The 21,144-nt window shown below is 36.5% G+C and overlaps 1 protein-coding gene across 36 annotated transcripts in view; it reads right to left on the reverse strand.

The window, feature by feature from the left end:
* The window catches only part of LOC143647089 (anomalous homeobox protein-like), a 343,658-nt gene that overhangs the window by 170,725 nt on the left and 151,789 nt on the right, over nt 1–21,144 (reverse strand). The gene's annotated exons all lie outside the window — the stretch shown is intronic.

Below are 21,144 nucleotides of genomic sequence, written 5' to 3' on the forward strand. Positions count from 1 at the left end.
AGAAGGCAGGTGTTCTGGTTTGCTAGATGCTGGAATGTAATATACCAGAAATGGAATGGCTTTTAAAAAGGGGAATTTAAGAAGTTGCTAATTTACAATTCTAAGGCTAAGAAAAACGCCTCAATTAAGACAAGTCTATCGAACTGTCCAATCTAAGGCATCCAGGGAAAGATACCTTGGTCCAAGAAGGCCGATGACATTCAGTGCTTCTCTCTCAGCTGGAAGGACACATGGTGAACATGGCAGTGTCTACTGGCTTTCTCTCCAGGCCTCTTGCTTCATGAAGCTCCCCGGGAAGCATTTTCCTTCTTCGTCTCCAGAAGTCACAGACTGGTGGACTCTTTCTCTCTGCTTTGTGGCTCTGTGTCATTCTGAAGCTTTTTCCAAAATACTTCTTTTATAGGATTCCAGTAAACTAATCAAGACCCAAATAGAATGGATGTAGACATATCTCCATCTAATCAAGCTTACTACCCACAATTGATTGAATCACATCTCTGTGACCATAACCTAATCAAGTTTCCAACCTATAGTACCGAATAAGGATTAGAAGAAATGGTTGTTCCCACAAGATTGTTTAGGATTAAAACATGGCTTTCCTAGGGTACATAAATCCTTTCAAACTGGCATAGCAGGGGTGGATCCCTCATTACACTGAGGATGATTTGTCGAAACTCAGATTGTGTTCCACGTCAGGGAAAGGGGGAGAGGTTCCCAACCAGAATGCACAGATACATGCTTGAATGATGGAGACAATATAGATTATAGCATTTGAGAACTGGGACACCTTCCACATATGTAATGTGTTTCCTGGTTTGATGGATTTAAAAGCCACAACTATAATCAAGCTTGTTCTATGTTGCTAGCTGCTAGAATGCAACACACCAGAGATGGATTGGCTTTTAATAAAAGGGGATTTATTTCATTAGTTCTTCAGAGGAAAGGCAGCTAACTTGCAACTGAGATTTTCTTACATGGGAAGGCACAGGGTGATCTTTGGTGGCCTTCTCTCCAGGCCCCTGGGTTCCAACAACTTTCCCTGGGGTGACTTCTTTCTGCATCTCCAAAGGCCTGGGCTGAGCTGTGAGTGCTGAGATGAGGGATGCTGAGCTGCTTGGGCTGTGCTACATTGAGCTCTCTCATTTAAGCACCAGCCAATTAAATCAAACATCATTCATTACAGCAGGCACACCTCTTAGCCAACTGCAGATGTAATGAGCAACAAATGACATTCACATACCATTGGCTCATGCCCACAGCAGCAGAACTAGGCACGTTCACCTGGCTGAGTTGACAACTGAATCTGACTACCACAAAGGTCTTCACTAAAACAGCAGAAACAGCCACAGAAAATGTAACCCCAGAGAATGTCTCAAGATACAGGTGACTGGGTTAGGCTGACCAATAAATATCAAAGGGGAGAGGAAGCATAACATTAAGGACATGAGGAGGACATAACTGAGAATTCAGTTATTTCCTCTGATGGTGGGCATGTCTTGAAATAGAATAAATTGTCCTAAAATCAGAGCAGTGAGGACAGAGAAACTAATGGCCATAGAGATAAGAATAACTCCTAGAGAATCTTCACGATACAAAAAAGTCATAATTTTCAGGAGGCATTGACCTCTCTGCTTATTAGGATATTGGTCTTCAGGACATTTGACACACTGATCCATATCTGAAAGAGGAACAATTTTATTTATTATATTCCATCAAGCCATTCACCTTATACATGATAAAATAAATGTTTCTTGAACAGAATTATATTTAAAGTCTGAATTAAGTGTATCTTTTTGTGTCCATTAGACTATAGCATTTAATAATACATACTTTCCTTCATGAGGTAGGAATCATCTATTATACATTGAATGCATAAAAACACACAGAAAAGAAGAGATGCATTTAAGAGTGAAAGAGCTATGAATTTAGAGAATGATTTTCAGGGAAGTAAACAAACTATATGACAAAAGATATTTGATTAAGTATTGAAGGAAGAGAGAACATAATGTGAAGCATCTAGGCTTTAATTATGGAAAACCTAACAAATAAATGAACCTAATATTTGAGTATATATTTTTCAGGAATTATAGTAAATATTTCTTTTTAAGTTATAATTTGATTTTGATAATTTTACAAGGGGTTTAGCATTATTTTACCATTTATAGTTAAGAATAATGCTGAACAGAAGAAAAGAGAACATTACATTTTTTATTGATAGACATTCTGAAGAAATTTTAAAGTAAAAACAGTGAAATATAATTTTACATTTATCCATTATGGTTTGTCTTCATTTACTCTGAATCACACTCAAATACGTCTCATTTTTACTTAGAAAAACAATTACATGTTCAATATGGGTTTATAACCCATGAAAATTTTACCAAAAATATTGAAGCGATATTGACCATTTTTATATTGTTCACCTCTCTTTTGAAAAAGTGTTATGAACCAGTTGTTTTTAGGGACAATGACTCGTGTACAATCATTTATCAAAACTTAGTGATATTGGCTATCAGTGCCACTCATTCTCCATCTTGCTTTCTTATATTTTCCTTTAGGAAATCTAACTTCAAGGCAGGGAGAAGGAGGAGCAAGATCACTAGACAGACTATAGTAATGGGATGTGAATGGTCCTTACTTCAATATGCATAGCAAGAAATATAATCAGCTTTAAATGAAAAGTCTGTGTGACATAATAATATGTCTGACTTTATTTTAAGACATGTGTTGGAAGCAAAGTCAATGTCTAAATGCCTAAACACTATGAACTTTTAAAGTTAGGGCTCTAAGCATTGATATTCTTTACCACCAGAACACTAGAAATGTTTCTTGATCCAATAAGACTATAAGAAAATGGTGGTAGATTGAAATATATTCCAGCAGAGAAAAACATGTTCTCAACCTTAATCCATTCTTGTTGGTGTGAACCATTATAAAGAGGATCTTTTGAAGGTATTATTTTTAGTTAAGTTGTGGCCCAAGTGAATGTGGCTGGACATTAATCCTTAATTACTGGATGAATTAGAGGAGAAAGCCACATGGAGGCAGAAGAAGCTGGAAGTCAGTGGAACCTGAAGGAGAAGGATACGACCTCTTTCTGTGCATGGCTATGTGATGCAAACTCCAGGGAACAAGCATTGCAGTTAGCCAGCCCCATTACACCTATCTTAGTCTTTGTGGAGAAAATATAGCCTTGCTGATGCCTGGATTTTGGCTTCTAGCCTAAAATTTGCCAGTCAATTAGCTCCTGTGGTTTAAGTCTACCCATTGCATGTATTTGTTTTAGAAGCCAATGAAAACAAAAATAGTTGCTGAATTTTATTGATGCTTTAAAAGGCGTCAATTGAAATAAGCTTCAATAAAGCAAGGAGAACCAGAGGGATCCTCATGAGAAAATTATAACTTTCTGAATTAGGCTCTTGGAACTGGGAGAAAATTTGCATTTCCCTGATTTTGTTAAAAAGAACCTAAATTCTTATACATCTGATCAGCTCATAAATAACCTTCTATAAATGTTAGTAAGGCAAAATGAAGAACTCGACTTGTGGCCTTACACTCACACTCTTAAGAATGGATTTTCCCTCTTTGTTCCATTAAATAATGGTAGAGCATCAAGGAATCTGTCTTATACCACCACCATCCATGCTAATATGAAGGACCCTATACAAAAGTATGTGCAATGCCACATAACAGGCATTTCTCAATGCCCTTTGTGCTAGGGACTCTTCTCTTTCTCTCTCTTTGATATAGGAAGTTCAGCCAATGTTATAAGTCTTTGAAAATTATGAAAAAGGAAATTTCTGCCATGTTCTTCACCCATTCAATTCTGACCCTGGAGCTTACTGGATGTAGCTATGAAAATCAATCCAGATAGGCCACAGATAAGAAACCCCTGTGGGCAGAGAGCAAAGGTATTATTTAATAAAGATTTATTGGTGCTGGGGACAAAACCATGCCCCTCACAAAAGGCATGATCAGGTCCCAAACCTGTTCCTGTGTGTGTGAACCCACTTCAAATGAAGATGTTATGAGTTAGGTGAGCCCAAATTGAATGAAGGTGTGCTGTAATTCAATATGGCTAAAGTCCTTTTAAACAAGAGAAACTGGACACAGGCAAAGAAACCACAGGGAGCAGCCAGAAGCTGGATGTCAGTGTAACACAGAATAGAGAGGAGAAGCTGCTGCCATGTGCATTGCCATGTGATGGAAAAGTTAAGGAACCCCAAGTTTCTCAGGCAGCCAGAAGATACCAACACTGGGAAGAAGCAAGACTTCAAATCTATGAAACAATGAGTCAATAAATTCTTGTTGTTAAGCCAATCCATTTGGCTTATGGTATGGTATTGTTATGGTATTTTCTTAATCCTTTGATACCAGTTCCTGGCTCATCCCAGGAGTTCTGTCCCACATTGCCAGAAAGATTTACACACTGGGAGTCATGTCCCAAATAGGTGGGGGAGCAGTGTGTTTATCTATTGAGTTGGTTTAGAGAGAGAAGCCACATTGGAATAACTAAAGAGGTTCTCTGGGGTGACAGAATTTTTTAACTGTCAGGCTGGGAATTAAAAAAAATATATATGAATCATATGCTAAGGACTTTTGTGAAAGTGTAGAAAACATACAAGAATAGATGAGTAATGAATGCAGAGATATTTAAAGTGTAAGAAAAATCAAAAGGAAATGCTGGAAATAAAAAACTGAATTATGGAAATGAAAAATGCTTTTGACAGGTTCATCAGTAAACTGGGCATGATTGAGGAAAGTATCAGTAGGCTTGAAGATATGTCAATAGAGACCTAGCAAAGAGAAATGAAAAATTAATAATGAAAAAATGAACAGAAAACAGATTTGCTCAATTTATCCTAATGTTGATTTGTAAAACACGATCATTATACAAATAAGAGATCTACAATGTCTTCAGGGCCAATATAAATTATAACAATTCAAAGGTAAAAAGAAGAACATGACTCTGAGTAATGGGGTTTGGGAGCACAGTCTCTAGGCACTGGACACCAAAACTATTTGCATGGTTATAGCTAAAAAGGTCTGGTAAAGAACTTTATTGGGATGCCAGATACTGGTGCTTATTGTACTTTCATACCTAAATGAGCCATTGAAGAAAGAGGACAAAATGATTAAATCAGGGGATGAGGTGATGCAATTCTAGAATGGAGGCAGCTGAAACTGTGACTGAAATTAGGAATTTATGAATGCACATAATGTATGTTTCTGCCTCGCCCCTACCCGAGTGTATCTGAGGAATGAGCCTGGTGTCTGAATGGAGGACACTTCTCTCACTCAAACTACTGGAAAAGGAATGTGCAAATCTGTTCTTTATCCTGTTTTAGTTGGTCTTGCTGAAAGGGAACCTTTAGAATCAACTTAAATTCACTCAAGTGGTTAGTTAAAAAGAAGGAATCCCAGCTTTAATTGGGGATCAGTTATATGCTAGTACATAAATGCCTACATATTCCTTACTTGTTATCTACTGTGGCTTGTAAGACAAGCAAATGAATCCTGGAGATTAAGTGTATATTATAGGGGTCTGAATTAAGTGATCCTTCCAATGACATCAGCCTGATACAGTATCAGCAATTATGGTTCCACAAAGCTAAGAGGGAATGATGTTCTGTGAGAAATGTTGCTGAAGTCTTATTTTTCATTTCTATCTAGGAAGAAAAACAAAGTCAATATGCATTCATATAGGATGGACTCTAATATGCATTCATTATGTTTCTATGAAGTTATGAAAATTCTCTTGCTTATACCACACCTGGTGAGAAGAGACATAGATCTGATTCAGTGAGAAAGTACTATCACTTATGACATTGATGGTATAATGTTGAGAACTCAAGCTAAGGTTGGGTTATAAGTGCCTGTTAATCATATGACCTCAAGTGGATGGCTGATTAACTCAACTAAAGTAAAAGGCCCAAGGAAAATGGTAAAATTCCTAAGCATCACAATGACATGTGGAGCTAGATACATCCCTCAGACAACCAAAAATAAACAATGGTCTCTGCCAGCTCCAAAATCAAAGCAAGTGGCACAAAGATTGTTTGGGTTGTCTGGGTGCTAAAGAAATTACATACACCTATTCATAAATTTATCAAGAAAAAAGCTGAATTTGAATGGAGTTTTCAGCAAGATCAGGCATTACTGGAGACTGAAAATGCCATAGTAGAGCCTCTGGGGCCTTAGGAGCCCCATACTCAAATGATTTTGTAGTGTCTGCAGCAGGCAGCTTCTGACAAAAGGATGTTATTCCTACTTAGTCACAGCTTGTGGAATTTAGAACTACAAAGCATACCTGATCCAATTCAAGGTACACACCACTCAAAAGGAAATTGCTAGCTGGTTACTAAATTTTAGTTGAAACTGCTTTTAGTACTGAAAGACATTATTGTAGGATGCATCATGTCCTTGCTTATGGTTTATGTCTAATCATCATTACAATGAGAGATGAAAAGCATGGGCTAATTCCTTTATTGAATGACATGGATATGGTTAAGAGAATGTGATGAGGTACCCACTGCATAGGAATAGGCAGCCTCATGCTTTTGATCTCTACATTAGGTCCCACTTAGGAGGTAGCTAAAACCCACAGATGAATGGGCCCCTCCCTAGGATCAGTTATCAGGTGATGACACACAAGCAGCATGGTTTACCACAGGTAGTTTAAGCATGAATGAACAATACTCAATCTGGAAAGCAGCAGCTCTGTGATCAGTTGGTGATCACACGTTAAAGGAAAAGGCCAAAGATAAATCTGTTAAATGGACCAAATTGAGTACGTAGAATGTCATGGTTAGGGATATGTGTCAACTTGGCCAGGTTGTGGTACCTGTTTATCTGGTTGGGCAAGTGCTGGGCTGTCTGTTGCAATGAGGACATTTCATAGGATTAGGCCATGATCACGTCAGCTGCATCCACAGCTGATTCCATTTGTAATCAGCCAAAGGGGAGTGTCTTCTACAATTAGTGATGCTAAATCTAATCATGGGAAGCCTTTTAAGGAGGACTCAGAGGAGACAGGCCCCATTCCTGCTTCTGCTGGTGAGCCTCTCCTGTGAGTTCATCCAGACCATCCATTGGAGTCGTTGGCTTCACAGCCTGCCCTATGGATTTTGGACTCTGCCTTTCTATGGTCACGTGAGACACTTTTATAAATTTTATATTTGCAAGTGTTCCCTGTTGATTCTGTTTCTCTAGAGAACCCTAACTAATACATAGAGCAACCAGACATAATGGTATTATGGCATGGATTTTCACTGCTTCCTGGGAAGTAGCCAATGGAATGGCAATATGGTCTAGAAAATATGCTTTAGAAGACTGAAAGAGAAAAGGAGCACCATTCTGGAAATCTTTATGGATATGGAGGGTGTAATGAAGATTGGACATGCCAATGGCCATAAAAAGAACCCCCTTCCAAATTTCTAAATGGACTGGATTTGATATGTAACAAAATGTGCTTCACTGAGGAACGTTTATTTCCTACCAACCTATCAGTATGAATGACATTCCTACCACCTCATGCAGTGGCTTTAGTGGTCATACCCTAAATGGGCAATGTGTAGCTCTGTGTGCTGCTATAGGCAAGGACATCTCAGCTTAATCTATGGACATGGGTCTGGAAGGAACAGGGCATGCCATCATTAGGTTTTGATTTAAAGGTTCATGTGAGAGGTAGAGCTGAACCATTAGATGCTCTCCTAAAAAAAGCAGAGCTTACACATCCAAGAGGCTTTGTAAAGGCATAGATTAGAACTAGGAAAACAGACTCACAAGCACAATGTGAGCAGTGACAAACTTGAGCAAACAGCTCAAACTTTTAGCAACTGCAAGATTGTGATTAGGAATAAACCTCTTCTTAGAATTTATTTTAGTACTGAGCTGAAACTTATGTAAGAGATGATACTTTCCCCAGGGCCTGTGACTTCCAGTGCTATTAATGAAAACTTTTAACTGCTTCATTAACTTCACTATCTTCAGAAAAGAATTATGGTCCTTAAGAAGTTGCTACCCTTGGGTTCTGCACCTGCCCCCAATTATAATTGTGACAGTAGATGAAAACTATGTTTGAAATATTCCAGTTCTCTAGAGGGAGGCAGCTGCCTAAGGCAAGTAGGATGCCAGGGCACAGTTAAGAGCAGTAATTCCACCTCTTCATTCAAGCATCAACAAGTTCAGTCTGGACAATGACTAAATTTTAAATTAATGCCTGGGGGTTGATATGGGATGAAGTCAAAAGTTCTTAAAGTACAAGTTTAAAAGCTAAATACTTTGTTTGAGTCACAAGCCAAAGCCATGGAACTTATTTTGTAAATTCAGTCAAACAATACACAATTCCATAGAAAGAAAAAAACTAGACACATTAGATTATCTTATTTAATTTTATTGATTAATAAATTTACTCCTTACCTAGAAAAACATACCAGATTCTACAGTAGTACATCATTCTAGAAGCACAAGTTGTTACTAAATAATAATTCTCTTTCTCTTTGATTATGAATAGAGAAGATCTATTGGTTGAGATTAGTAATTTGCTACCTAAAATGAGTAAACCTCTCTAAGCAAAAACAGGCTCAAAGAAAAAGAACTAGGTATTATTACTTGGCTTGCACTAACTAAAATTTCACAGTAAGAATTTGAAAAGCAAGGTTCAATTCCTAAAGATAAGTAAAGGGCTTAACTTCGTGGCATAAATAAATAACTCCACGTAGCAGTCACACATGCTCAGGGGCCAAATGACTAAAATTTCACTATTAGAAAACTAACATTCATGAAGAATGCACATGTCCTTGGGAAAAGTAAAACATTCCATTTTGATCATGAAGGCAAAAGTTAGGGTATCACCAAGAAACCGACCAGCTTTAAAAAAGAGTGAAGAGAAAGACAGAAAAAGTTCACTTACTTCACAAATTTTCCTGTGTCTTTCAAACTACGTGTGAACAAAGGAAAGCTGGACACATTTATTGCTATAGGAACTTGGGGCTATTGTTCCCACAAGCAGTGAAATTAAACTATATTCTCACATCCTCAGAACATGAAAAAAATCTGGAAAATCCTTCTGTAAAGGAGTCTTTCTGTGAAAAAATAAAATAGAACTTAATAGTGTTAATATGACAGAAGAAAACAGAACTATGAAGAACTGAGATAAAGCCATCTTTGGGTTCCATCGTGACTTTTGATTGTGTCAGGCTGTCTGATGCAAGCCTGCTGACCAAGGACAGGGTTGCTATAACACAGGACATACACTAATTGGCTTAACAACAGGAATTTACAGTCTCACGATTCAGAGGCTAGAAGGACAACATTTGGGTCTCAATAGGGCATGTTTCCTCCTGAGTCTACAGTGTTTTGTCCCTGGATTTCTGCAACCCTGTGGCTCTTTAATGTGCATCTCTGCCTCCATCCCAAGGCGATGCCCTGGGCCTCTTCCTGTGGCTTTCTCTGACTTCTGGCTTCTTCTGACTTCCAGATTCTTTTGCTTTTTGGCCTCTACATTTGGTTTCTGCTGATTGCATCTAATTTCTCTCTCTTTAAAAGGCCTTCAAATTAAAATCCACCCTGATTCAATTTGACCACATCTAAACTAGTAAGAATATCTTCAAGGTACCCTATTTGCCAACAGGTTAATACACAGCAGAATGCGGATTATCATTTGCATAGGTCTTCTGCGGCGACCACGCTTCAACCCCCAACAATCTGCTTCTCATTAAAACTCTAGTATCCAGTTGTGCATTCTTAGTATGACTTAATTACTCTATTTGTAAAATTTATATAATAACCACCTCACATGAATGGCACAAGCATTGAGTGAGAAAAGATTTGTGCAAGTACTTTTAAAGTTAAGTTTCCTATAGAAACATAGCTCATTGATAATAGTCACAACAGTAATAATATTTGCTAAATATACTGAGCCCTTATATAGTAACTTCATTTAATCCCATAATCTCTATAAGAAATATATTATTACTAGTTTTTCTTATAGTTGAAAGAGCTAAGACTTAACTTATCTGAATTATAAGGCATATCCAGATAATAACATTAGTATTAAAGCAATCAATTAAGAAGACAGAAATACACATGATTGAAAGGTTACATTTGTGACAAATATAAAATTGTTCAATAAATCATTCTATTTTCTTGAAAATTATTTTTTAATTTATTGGATTTTTTTCAAAGTTACGAAAGTCAGACATGTCCTTCGTTATTAGGAAAACATCTAAAGGGGTACAAAGGCAGAATAATGATAAATATGGTAGTAAATGAAACATAGCAGTAATTTTAAGTAGCATTCTGAGAACTTGATGTGTATTAAATAAAGTGATTTTCCCAGCAATCTGATGAGTTAGCCACTATTTTAAAAGTACAGTTTTTAATTTAATCTTGAAAACACACAACAGGTATTTATGTCATAAATGTACAGACTGATGAATTATTGCCAAGTTAGCATACCTGATAACCAGCATTCAGATGAAGAACAGAAAAATGCCATCACCTCAGAAGCCAATTTGTGCCCTCCGGCACCCTTCCCTTCAAAAAGTTATTGCTATCCTGACTTTCTGCACCATAATTTAATTTTGCCTGTTGTCAAACTTTATGTGCATGGAATCATGCATGAAATATCTAAGATTTTGTATCTGTCTTTTTTGACCTACAGGGTTGTGATATGCACTCCGTAGTGTTTTGTGTAGGTGGATTTCGTTCCTGTTCATTTTGTTAGAGTAATCCATTTGTGTATACTATGCTGATTGACATTTAGGTCATTTTAAGTTTGGAGCTCTTAGGAACAATGCTGATATGGACATTCTTTTTTTTTTTTCAGGAATTTATTTTCACTAATATTACTATAACTGCCTATAGTTTTTTGAACTGTTTTTTAGTTGTAAAATATAGCACACACTCACACATACACATATGTGTGTGTGTGTGTGTGTATATATATATATAAAAGAAAGAAAAAAGCAATAATTGTCAATGCACACTTCAACAAGCAGCTGCAGAACAGTTCCCAGAGTGTGTCATAGGCTACCATGCCGTCAACTCAGATTTCTTCTTCCAGCTGCTCCAAAACATTGGCAGCTTTATCAGAGTCGTAATAATGGAATCATATAGTTTATATCTTCTTGTGTCTGACTTATTTCACTCAGCAATATGTCCTCAATGCTCATCCATGTTGTCATATGTTTCAGGATGTCATTTTGTCCAAATGCTGCATAACATTTATCTTATGTATATATCACATTTTGTTTATCCACTTGTTTATTGATGGGCATCAGGATTGTTTCTATCTCTTTGGCAATTGCGAATAGTGTTGCTATGAACATTGGTGTGCAAGTGTCTGTTTGTGTCACTGCTTTCAACTCTTCTGGGTATATATCAAGTATTGGTATTGCTGGGTCATATGACAATTCAGTATTTAGTTTTCTGAGGAATCGCCAAACTGATTTACACAGTGGTTGAACCATTTTACATTCCCACCAAGAGTGGATAAGTGTTCCAATTTCTCCACATCCTCTCCAATATTTATAGTTTCCTGTTTGTTTACTAGCAGCCATTCTTATAGGTGTGATGTGAAATCTCATTGTCATCTTAATTTGCATTTCCCTTATAGCCAATGAAGACCAGCAGTTCTTTAGGTACTTTTAAGTCATCTGTATTTGCTCTTCAGAAAAGTGCTTATTCATTTCCTCTGCCCATTTTACAACTGGGTTGTTTGTTCTTTTGTTGGTGAGCTGTATAATTTCTTTATGTACACAGGATATCAAGTCTTTATCCGATATGTGGTTTCCAAGTATTTTCTCCCATTGAGTTGGCTGCCTCTTTACCTTTTAAACAAAGTCCTTTGAGGCACAGAAGCTCATGATCTTAAGGCATCCCCATTTCTTTGTTTTTTCTTTCACAGCTTATGCTTTAGGTGTAAAGTTTCAGAAGCTACTTCTTATTAGTAGATATTGAAGATGTTTCCCTACATTTGTTTCAAGAAGTTTTATGGTACTGGCTCTTATATTTAGGTCTTTGATCCATTTTGAATTAATTTTTGAATAGGGTGTAAGGTAGGGGTCTTCTTTCATTCTTTTGGCTATTGAAATCCAGTTCTCCAATTTGGGAGATTTGGGGGCTTATTGAAGATCAAATGTCCATAAATTTGGTGTCAACCTGCACTCTTGATTCCATTCCACTGGTCAGTCCTTCCATCTTTGTTCCAGTACAGTGCTGTTTTGACCACTGACTTTATAATAAGCTTTAAAATCAGGAAGTGATAGACCTCCAGTTCACTGTTCTTTGTAGGACATTTTAGCTATTTTTACCTCTCCTTTCCATATAACTTTTATTTTGCATGGGTAGGCACTGGGTCTCCAGCATGGCAGGTGAGAACTCTGCCACTGAGCCACTATCGCCCTGCTCCCTTTCATATAAATTTGATATCCAGTTTTTCCAAGTCTTCAAAGTAGGTTGTTGGGATTTTTATTGATATTGCCTTGAATCTGTAGATCAGTTTGAGTAGGATTGACATCTCAACAATATTCAACCTTCCTATCCATAGACATTTTTCCATCTATTTCAATCACTTTTTATTTCTTTTAGCAAAATTTTTTGTAGTTTTTTGTGTATAAGTCCTTGACATCCCTAGTTAGGATTATTCCTAGATACTTAATTCTTCTGGTCATTATTCTGAATGGAATTGTTTCCTTAGTTGTCACCTCTCATAGGTCATTGCTTGGGTATAGATTTTTGTACATTAATCTTGTATCCTGCCACTTTGCTGAATTTGTTTATTAGCTCAAGTAGTTTTACTGTAGATGTCTCAGGATTTTCTAAGTGTAGGATCATGTTTTCTGCAAATAAAGAAAGTTTTACTTCTTTCTTTCCTATTTGGATGCCTTTTATTTCTTTCCCCTGTCTAATTGCTCCAACTAGTACTTCTAATACAATGTTAAATAATAGTGGTGACAATGGGCATCCTTGTCTCATCCCCAATCTCAAATTGAAATGTTTTCAATTTCTCACCATTAAGTATGATGCTGGCTATGGGTTTTCATATATGCCCTTTATGATATTGAGAAGGTTTCCTCTGATGACTAACTTTTGAAGTGTTTTTATCAGGAAAGGTTGTTGGATTTTGTCTAATGCTTTTTCAGCATCAGTCGATATGATCATGTGGTTTTTCCCTTTCAGTTTGTCAATGTGCTCTATTATGTTGATTGATTTTCTAAGTTGTACCACACTTGCATTACTGGTATGATCCCACTTGATCATGTTGTATAATTCTTTTAATGTGGCATTGGATGTGATTTACTAGTAGTTTGTTAAGAATTTTTGCATCTATGCCCATTAGGGAGATTGGTCTGTAGTTTTCTTATATCTTCTTTATCTGATTTTGGTATTAGAGTGATGCTAGCTTCATAAAATGAATTACATAATGTTCCTTTTTCTTCAAAATTTTGGAAGAGTTTGAGCAGGATTGGTGTCTTCTTTTTGAAAAATTTGTTAAAATTCTCTTGGGAAGCCATCAGGTCCTGGGTTGTTGTTGGGTTTTTTTTGTGTGTGTGTGTGTGGAAAGAATTTTGATGACTGATTAGATCTCTTTACTTATAATTGGTTTGTTGAGATCTTCTATTTTTTCTCAAGTCAGTATAGGTAATTCATGTGTTTCTAGCAATTTGTCCATTTCGGGTAAGTTATCTAGTTTGTTGGCATATACTAGTTCTTATGATTCTCCTTTAATTTCTTCATGATCTGTGATAACAAATCCCCTCTCATGTCTGATTTTATTTATTTGTGCCCTCTCTTTTTTCTTCTTTGTCAGACTAGTTAGGGGGCCATTAATTTTATTAATTTTCTCAAAGAACCAACTTTTAGTTTTGTTGATTCTTTCTGTTGTTTTATTGTTCTCCAGTTTGTTTATTTCTGTTTTAATATATATTATTTCTCTTTTTTTATTTGCTTTGGGGCTAGTTTGCTGTTCTTTCTCTAAATTCTCTAGGTGAGCAGTTATATGTTTTACTCATTTTTGTTTTTTAATATAGGAATTTATGGCAATAAATTTCCCTCTCAGAACTGCCTTTACCACATGCCATAAGCTTTATATGTTGTATTCTCATTATCATTCATCTCCACATATTTACTGATTTCTTTAGCAATTTCTTCCTTGACCCATTGATTATTTAATAGTGTTTTGTTTAATCTCCATATATTTGTGAAAGCTCTGGTTCTTTGGTGATTATTAATTTCCAACTTTATTCCATTGTAATCAGAGAAAGTGCTTAAATTATTTTAAAGTGCTTTAAATAACTGAAATTATTTAAGTTTATAGAGGCTCAGTTTATGTCCCAGTATATGATCTATTTTGGAGAACATTCCATATGCACTAGAGAAGAATGTGTATCCTGGTGTTTGGGGATGTAATGATATGTACATGTCTATTAGATCTAATTCATTTATCTTATTGTTTATGTTCTCTGTTTCCTTGTGGATCCTCTGTGTGGTTGTTCTTTCCATAGTGGAGAGTGCATATTCGTGTCTTTTATAAGGATTGGGAAGTTTTCTATGATTATATCTTCATTTAACTTTTGCAACCCTTTACTCTTCTATTCTCCTTCTGGGACACAATAATTCTTACATTTTTGCATCTCTTGTTGTCCATCATTTCCCTAAGATCCAGTTGCATTTTTCCCACTTTTCTTGCCATTTGTTCTTTTATATGTTCTACTTCTATTGTTCTATCTTCTAGCTCACTTATTCTTTCTTCTGCTTCTTTGAATCTGTTATCATGTGTTTCCAGTATATTTTTATTTGGTCTACTATATTTTTCATTTCTGTGAGATCTGCCATTTTTTTTAATTTAACCTACCAAATTCTTCTTTGTTCTCCTCTAGCGTCTTCCTGATATCTTTTATTTCTTTATAAATATCCTTGAGTAGTTGTTCTATATTCTGTGTCCCCTCTGAAATTTTGATTTGGTCATTTGGTTGGACTATTTTGATTGACCGTTCATGTGTTTTGTGATTTTTTTCCATTGTGTCCAAGGCTTTTGATTATCTTCATATGGTAATTATGCAACTTGTTTTCCTTAACTCTTCTAAAGTTTTGTATTTACTTAATTTTTGCTGAATGTTTCCTTTTACACTTTGTTGATTATTCTCTGTTAAATCAGGGTGCAGATCTCATGTAGGGGATACAATTTAACTTAAGGGTCTGTTATAAGTTAGGTCAGAGTGCACAAGTATTCCAGGGGCAGAATGGCTGACGACCACACTGGAGCCCAAGGTGGATTCCTAGCCTATGTGCACACACACACACACACACACACACATACACACACACGAGAAAAGAAAAAAGATATATAATAATAAAGTAATACAATAATATGAAACATGAAAACAAGAAACACAACAAAATATACCTCAACAGTAGTAGGCGCCAGAATCAAGAGGAGACACTCCAGAGCATACCAGTAGTGAACTCAGGCTGGAGCCCACAAGAGGGAGAGAAAATAATAATAGTTATAAAAATAAATGAAATAGAATAATAAAAGATATGTGAAATAAAATATAGAAAATGAGTAAAATACAATAATATAAAATATCTATAAAATTTTTAAAAATAATGAAAAGGACAATTATATTAGTAATAAAAATGTATAAAACGTATGACTTTTTCCCCAATTATCCAATTGGCAAAGATCTTTACAAAATGATAATATTCAGACTTGCAGGTTTCAGTGAAACCCATGTGTGCTCTGGCAGGACTATACCACAAGTGAATCCAATTTTTCTACAGGGCAATGTATATCAAAAACCCTTTAAAATAATCTACCTTGACCACACTTAATTTCCAGAAATTTAATTGGAGGAAATTATTAGATATTTACAAAAAGAGAATTATTGTGTAAGGATTTTTTTTTTTGTAGATTTAATAGCTTGAATTACATACAACCTAAATATGCAGTGATTGGGAAAAGGTTAACTCTGGTATGCCCACAGGTGATATGCACAGTATTTAACAACTGGTATGGCACAAGTACCGACCAATTATAATTAAAACTAACACATCAACCAGTCAAAAAGGACATACCAACCAAGCAAAACCAAAGGACAAATCAATAATAACAGATGCACCAAGAAATTAGTGTAGAGATATAAATAGCCTACCTATAGTTACCATGTTGCATAAGTTGGATGTCAGGCTAGGGACTGGTCCCTCCATTTAACTAGAAATCATATAACTGCTAAATATCACGATTTAAATAATTTTTAATAATTTTAATAATATCAGAATGAAATTTAAGTAAAAAAAGGACAGAAGACCTTGTCATAATTTATATACACATACATTCCTAGTAACAAGGAAAAGAAATATGCCAAAAGATTAACAGTGGTTGTCTTTACTGTTGGGATTACCAGTGGTCTATTCATTTTTTAGTTTTACACTTTTCTGGGTTTCAAAATCTTCTATTATAAACATGCATTACTTTCATAACTTATTTTAAAATCCACATGATATAAAAAGAAGAAAATGAAAATGATCTGAAAACTGTGTTTGGTTGGAGTGCGCAAAGTTTGAGTTGGTCTGATTAACAGAGAAGGAAAGTTCTGTTTTGGGGTGTAATGTGGGAAACCATAAGAATGTGGGGGTGAAAATGGACAAAGTATGAGCAGAATGAATTATAAATTGTTGAACAAGAGACTCACATAAAGAAATCAATGTTGGATGAAGGTAATTCTAACTGCTAGGAAGGCATCTGATAGAAAGAGGAGGGAAAAGCAGAATATCAAAGAGAAAGAATATATTTTAAAAAGAGGAAAATACAAAGGAGCTTGCCTGCGCCTACCCATTCTCCCCAGCAGGTAGCGACAGTGAGGCTGCTCCTCCTTCAAGCTCTCCCCTCCAGGTCTTGTACAGCCTACCTGCACTTACTGCATCCTGCCGGCAGATGGCACTGGGTCCACCACTTCCCTCAGCCCCACGCCTCCTGGCTGGACCTACTCAAGGTCAGTGTGCTAGCAGGGGTGTCGCTCCACCAGGGTAGCTGATCCCCTGTCAGGGATCAGAAAATAAAACTTGACATACAAAATGGATTCTGTGGCATAAGGGCCCCTTCGCTTTCTCTCCCTCAGCAGCTTTGCTGACAGGACCCGATGTGTTGGCAAGACAGATGGGCATGAACATGTCAATGACCCACCTGCTAGAGGTCAGACCAGATAGCCATGTGCATGAGGTCATGATCTGTACCAGCCTGATATCTCCCATGATGCCTGCAGCCCCACACCACCCTCCACCCCTCTTGGTGCATTTTTCCTTTAAAACCATAAACTGTCAGAAAGGGAGCAGAAGCCACTTTTCCTTTCCTTTTGCTGGCAGGTTTTGCTGAGTCCCGCCTACCTGTGCTCCCCTTGCTCTCACTCTGTTGCTTTCTCTCTAACAATAAACTTATTAGGCTTTAACTCGGTGTCTCATGTGGAATCCTTAACAATCCCATGCCTAACAATCCCCTATTCAAAATTCCTTGTAATTATGTTGTTCAGATAAACTGAACATACAAGTCAAATTAGATAATGCATTACTCTAAATATAAATTTTGCACCAAATAAACATCTCTCCTTTTGGTCTCATGCAGAAGTTAATGTTTTAAAATATGGAGCAAATCATCCTTTACCTTTAATTCTGATTTTTCTTAATCTTAATCTGATCAACTTCATTCATATCTCTGGTCAAATTCTGATTGCTTTTTCAACTTTTTTGACAGTTGCTGTATGTGGTAATGCTGACTTTCATAGTTTTAGTGTTCTAAGTCTGAGTCTCAGGTGTCATATAAATACCTGAAGTTTCAAGTTATATGCAAATAGCTCAGTATCAGAATTTAGAAAAAGCAGTTACAACTCCTGAATATATTTGACTGCTATAAGAGTTTACAATCTAGGTCCACTTACAATAGGCCCAAACCTGATAAATAATGCTCTCCACTATAGTTGTCTGAGTTTGTATATTATACTTAGTCCATATGAGTGAGGCATGTTAATATTTGTCTTGTTGCTTCTGACACTTCATTCAACTAGGTTCATTTCAACTAGTTGCATGCCTCACAACTTCATTCCTTCTTGCAGCTGCTCGGTAGTCTTTTGGATTTGTACACTACATTCCTCCTTCCATTCCTCAGTCATTATACCCATAGGCTGCCTCTATCTCTTGCAAATAGCAAACTGCCACCATAAATACCAGTGTGCAAATGTCCATTTGTGTCTCCACTGTCAGTTCCTCCACCTAGCAATGGGGTTGCAGGATCATATGGCAACCCTACCTCTTGCCTCCTGTAGAACCACCACACTGCCCTCCAGAGGGGCTGCACCTCTCAGCTTCCTACCAACAGTGATAGATACATCTCTTTCTCCAAATTTTGTCTACCACTTGTTTCTCTCTGCTCATTTTTAAACAGTTTTATTTATACATCTAACAATCCAACCAAAGTAAATAGCCATGGGTTTGCCACCATAATTTATATGAGGGCATTTCTTTTTCTTCCAAAAAGAATCCATACCCCTTCCCTATAAGCCCTGCTTAGTGACACTTAGTTTTTGCGTGATGTCTTTGTTACATTCAGTGAAAGCATGTTACACTGTTACTGTTAACTATAGTTCCTAGCTTGCATTGATTGTATTTTTCCTGCATACCAGCCTATTTCAACACCTTGAAATGTTGACTTTCATTTGTTCTCCCTCATGCAAAAACATTTTTATATTTGTACATTTAATCACCATCATTGTCCACGGTAGGCATTCCTAAGTTGTGTGGTCTCAGTCTTTATCCTCTATCTTTCCTTCTGGTGTCATACATGTCCCCAGCTGTTGTCCTTCAACCACACACTCAGCTTCATTCAGTGTACTTATATTATTGTGCTACCATCAGATAGTATTGTGCTATCTATTTCTGAATTTTTGCAATCTATGCTGTTGCACAGCCTGGATTCCTTCAGAACCAAATGCCCAATCTCTCCCCTCTTTCTATCTCATGATAACCTGTGTTCTCAACTTTAACTCTCAACTTTCACTCATTAATGTTAGCTCACATTAGTGACACCATACAGTATTTATCTTTGTGTTTCTGGTTAATTTCACTCAACATGATGTCCTCAAGATTCATTCACATTCTTACATTCTTCTTGACTTCAATCTAACAGCTACATTGTATTCCAGCATATGTATATGCCACAACTTGTTTAGCCACTCATCCATCCATGGACATTTGGGCTGTTTCCATCTCTTTGCAATCATAAATAATGCTGCTATAAACATCAGTGTGAACATGCCCATTTGTGTCATTGTCTTTTTTCCTGTGAATATATACCTAATAATGGGATTTTTTGACATATGGCAATTCTATACTCAGGTTCCTGAGGAACCTCCAAACTGCCTTCCAGAGAGGTTGCACCATTTTACATTCCCACCAACAGTGAATAAATGTGTCTCTTTCTCCACAGCCTCTCCAGCACTTGTCATTTTCTGTTTTCTGATAATGGCCATTCTAGTGGGTGTAAGATGATGTATTTTTTATTTTTTGATTTGCATTTCCCTAATAGCCAGTGAAGTTGAGCATCCTTTCATGTGCCTCTTAGTCATTTATATTTCCTTTTCTGAAAAGTGTCTGTTCATGTCTTTTGCCCATTTTTTAAATTGGGTTATCATTTTGTCGTAGAATCTCTTTATATATTCTGGACATTAAAACCTTATCTGATATTTGATTTCTAAATATTATCTCCCATTGCATAGACTGCCTTTTAAACTTCCTGACAAAGTTTTTTGCAGAACAAAAGAGGCTGCCCTGGCCCAGTTGGGTTGCTTGACTACCATATCAATTGTCCATAGATGAGAGGGTCTATTTCTGAATACTCAATTCAATTCCTTTGGTCAGTGTATCTATCTTTATGCCATTAACATGCTGTTTTCATCACTGTAGCTTTGTAATGTGCTTTGAAGTCAGGTAGTCAGAGATCTCCCACTTCATTTTTCTTTCTCAAGATATTTTTAGCTATTTGAGGCACCCTGCCCTTCTAAATAAATTTGGTTATTGATTTTTCTGTTTCTGCAAAGTAAATTGTTGGGATTTTAATTGGTATTGCATTGAACTGATAAATCAATTTAGGTAGAATTGATATCTTTATTATATTTAGTCTTCCAACACATGAACGTGGTATGACCTTACACTTATTTAGGTCTTCCATAATTTCTCTTAGCAATTTCTTATAGTTTTCTGTGTTAGGGTCTTTTGAATTTGTAGTTGAATTTATTCCTAAGTATTTGATTATTTTGGTTACTACTGTAAATGGAATTTTTTTTTCTTGATTTCCTCCTCAGATTGCTCATTGCTAGTGTATAGAAAAAAACACAGCAGACAGATTGATCTCTGTGCTGGTTTGAAATTGTTATGCCCCAGAAAAACCATGTTTTCTTTCCTAATCCAATCTTGTGGGGGCAGACCTATTGTTTAGGGTGGTAGTAACTTTGATTGGATGGTTTCCATGGAAATGTGACATGCCCATTTGTGGGTGCGACCTTTTGACTAGATGAACATATGACTCCCCTCATTCAAGGTGGGTCTTGATTGGCTTACTGTAGTCTTTTGAAAAGGGAGAGAGTTTGCCCTGCTTTACCTCTGTGACCTCATTTCTGCAGCTCTATCCCTCACTCATCCAGTTCCTGCCTCTCTCTTGATTATTCTTGAACTACCAGGTTTGCTACTGGTTTAGGTTCTTGTGTTTATTATTCCTTCTGCTTCTCCACCCCACACTTCCCACCCCGGATGTCTTCGTAGCTTGTTCTCTGTCTCCTTTCAAGTCCTTGTTTAATTATCTCCTCAGTGAGACCTTCTTAAATTCACAAATGCACACAGAGAATTGACAGTTTATTTGTTGATTCGATCAATATTTATTGATTCCTAGCTCATAGGAATACAAGAAGCAACAACAAAGCCAAAAGTTCCCATCTTCATGTTTGATATTTTCTAGTGGGTGGAGAAACTACAAACATTACCATGAAAATCTTAAACTAAACTGTGTACTGTAATAGAAGACAAACAATAATATGGAAAAAAATAAAACAGGAATGGGAATCTATTTTTCTTGGAAGGGAGGTGAAATTTTAG

This window comes from Tamandua tetradactyla, chromosome 9 (genome assembly GCF_023851605.1).
Source record: "Tamandua tetradactyla isolate mTamTet1 chromosome 9, mTamTet1.pri, whole genome shotgun sequence".
Classification (NCBI taxonomy): domain Eukaryota; kingdom Metazoa; phylum Chordata; class Mammalia; order Pilosa; family Myrmecophagidae; genus Tamandua; species Tamandua tetradactyla.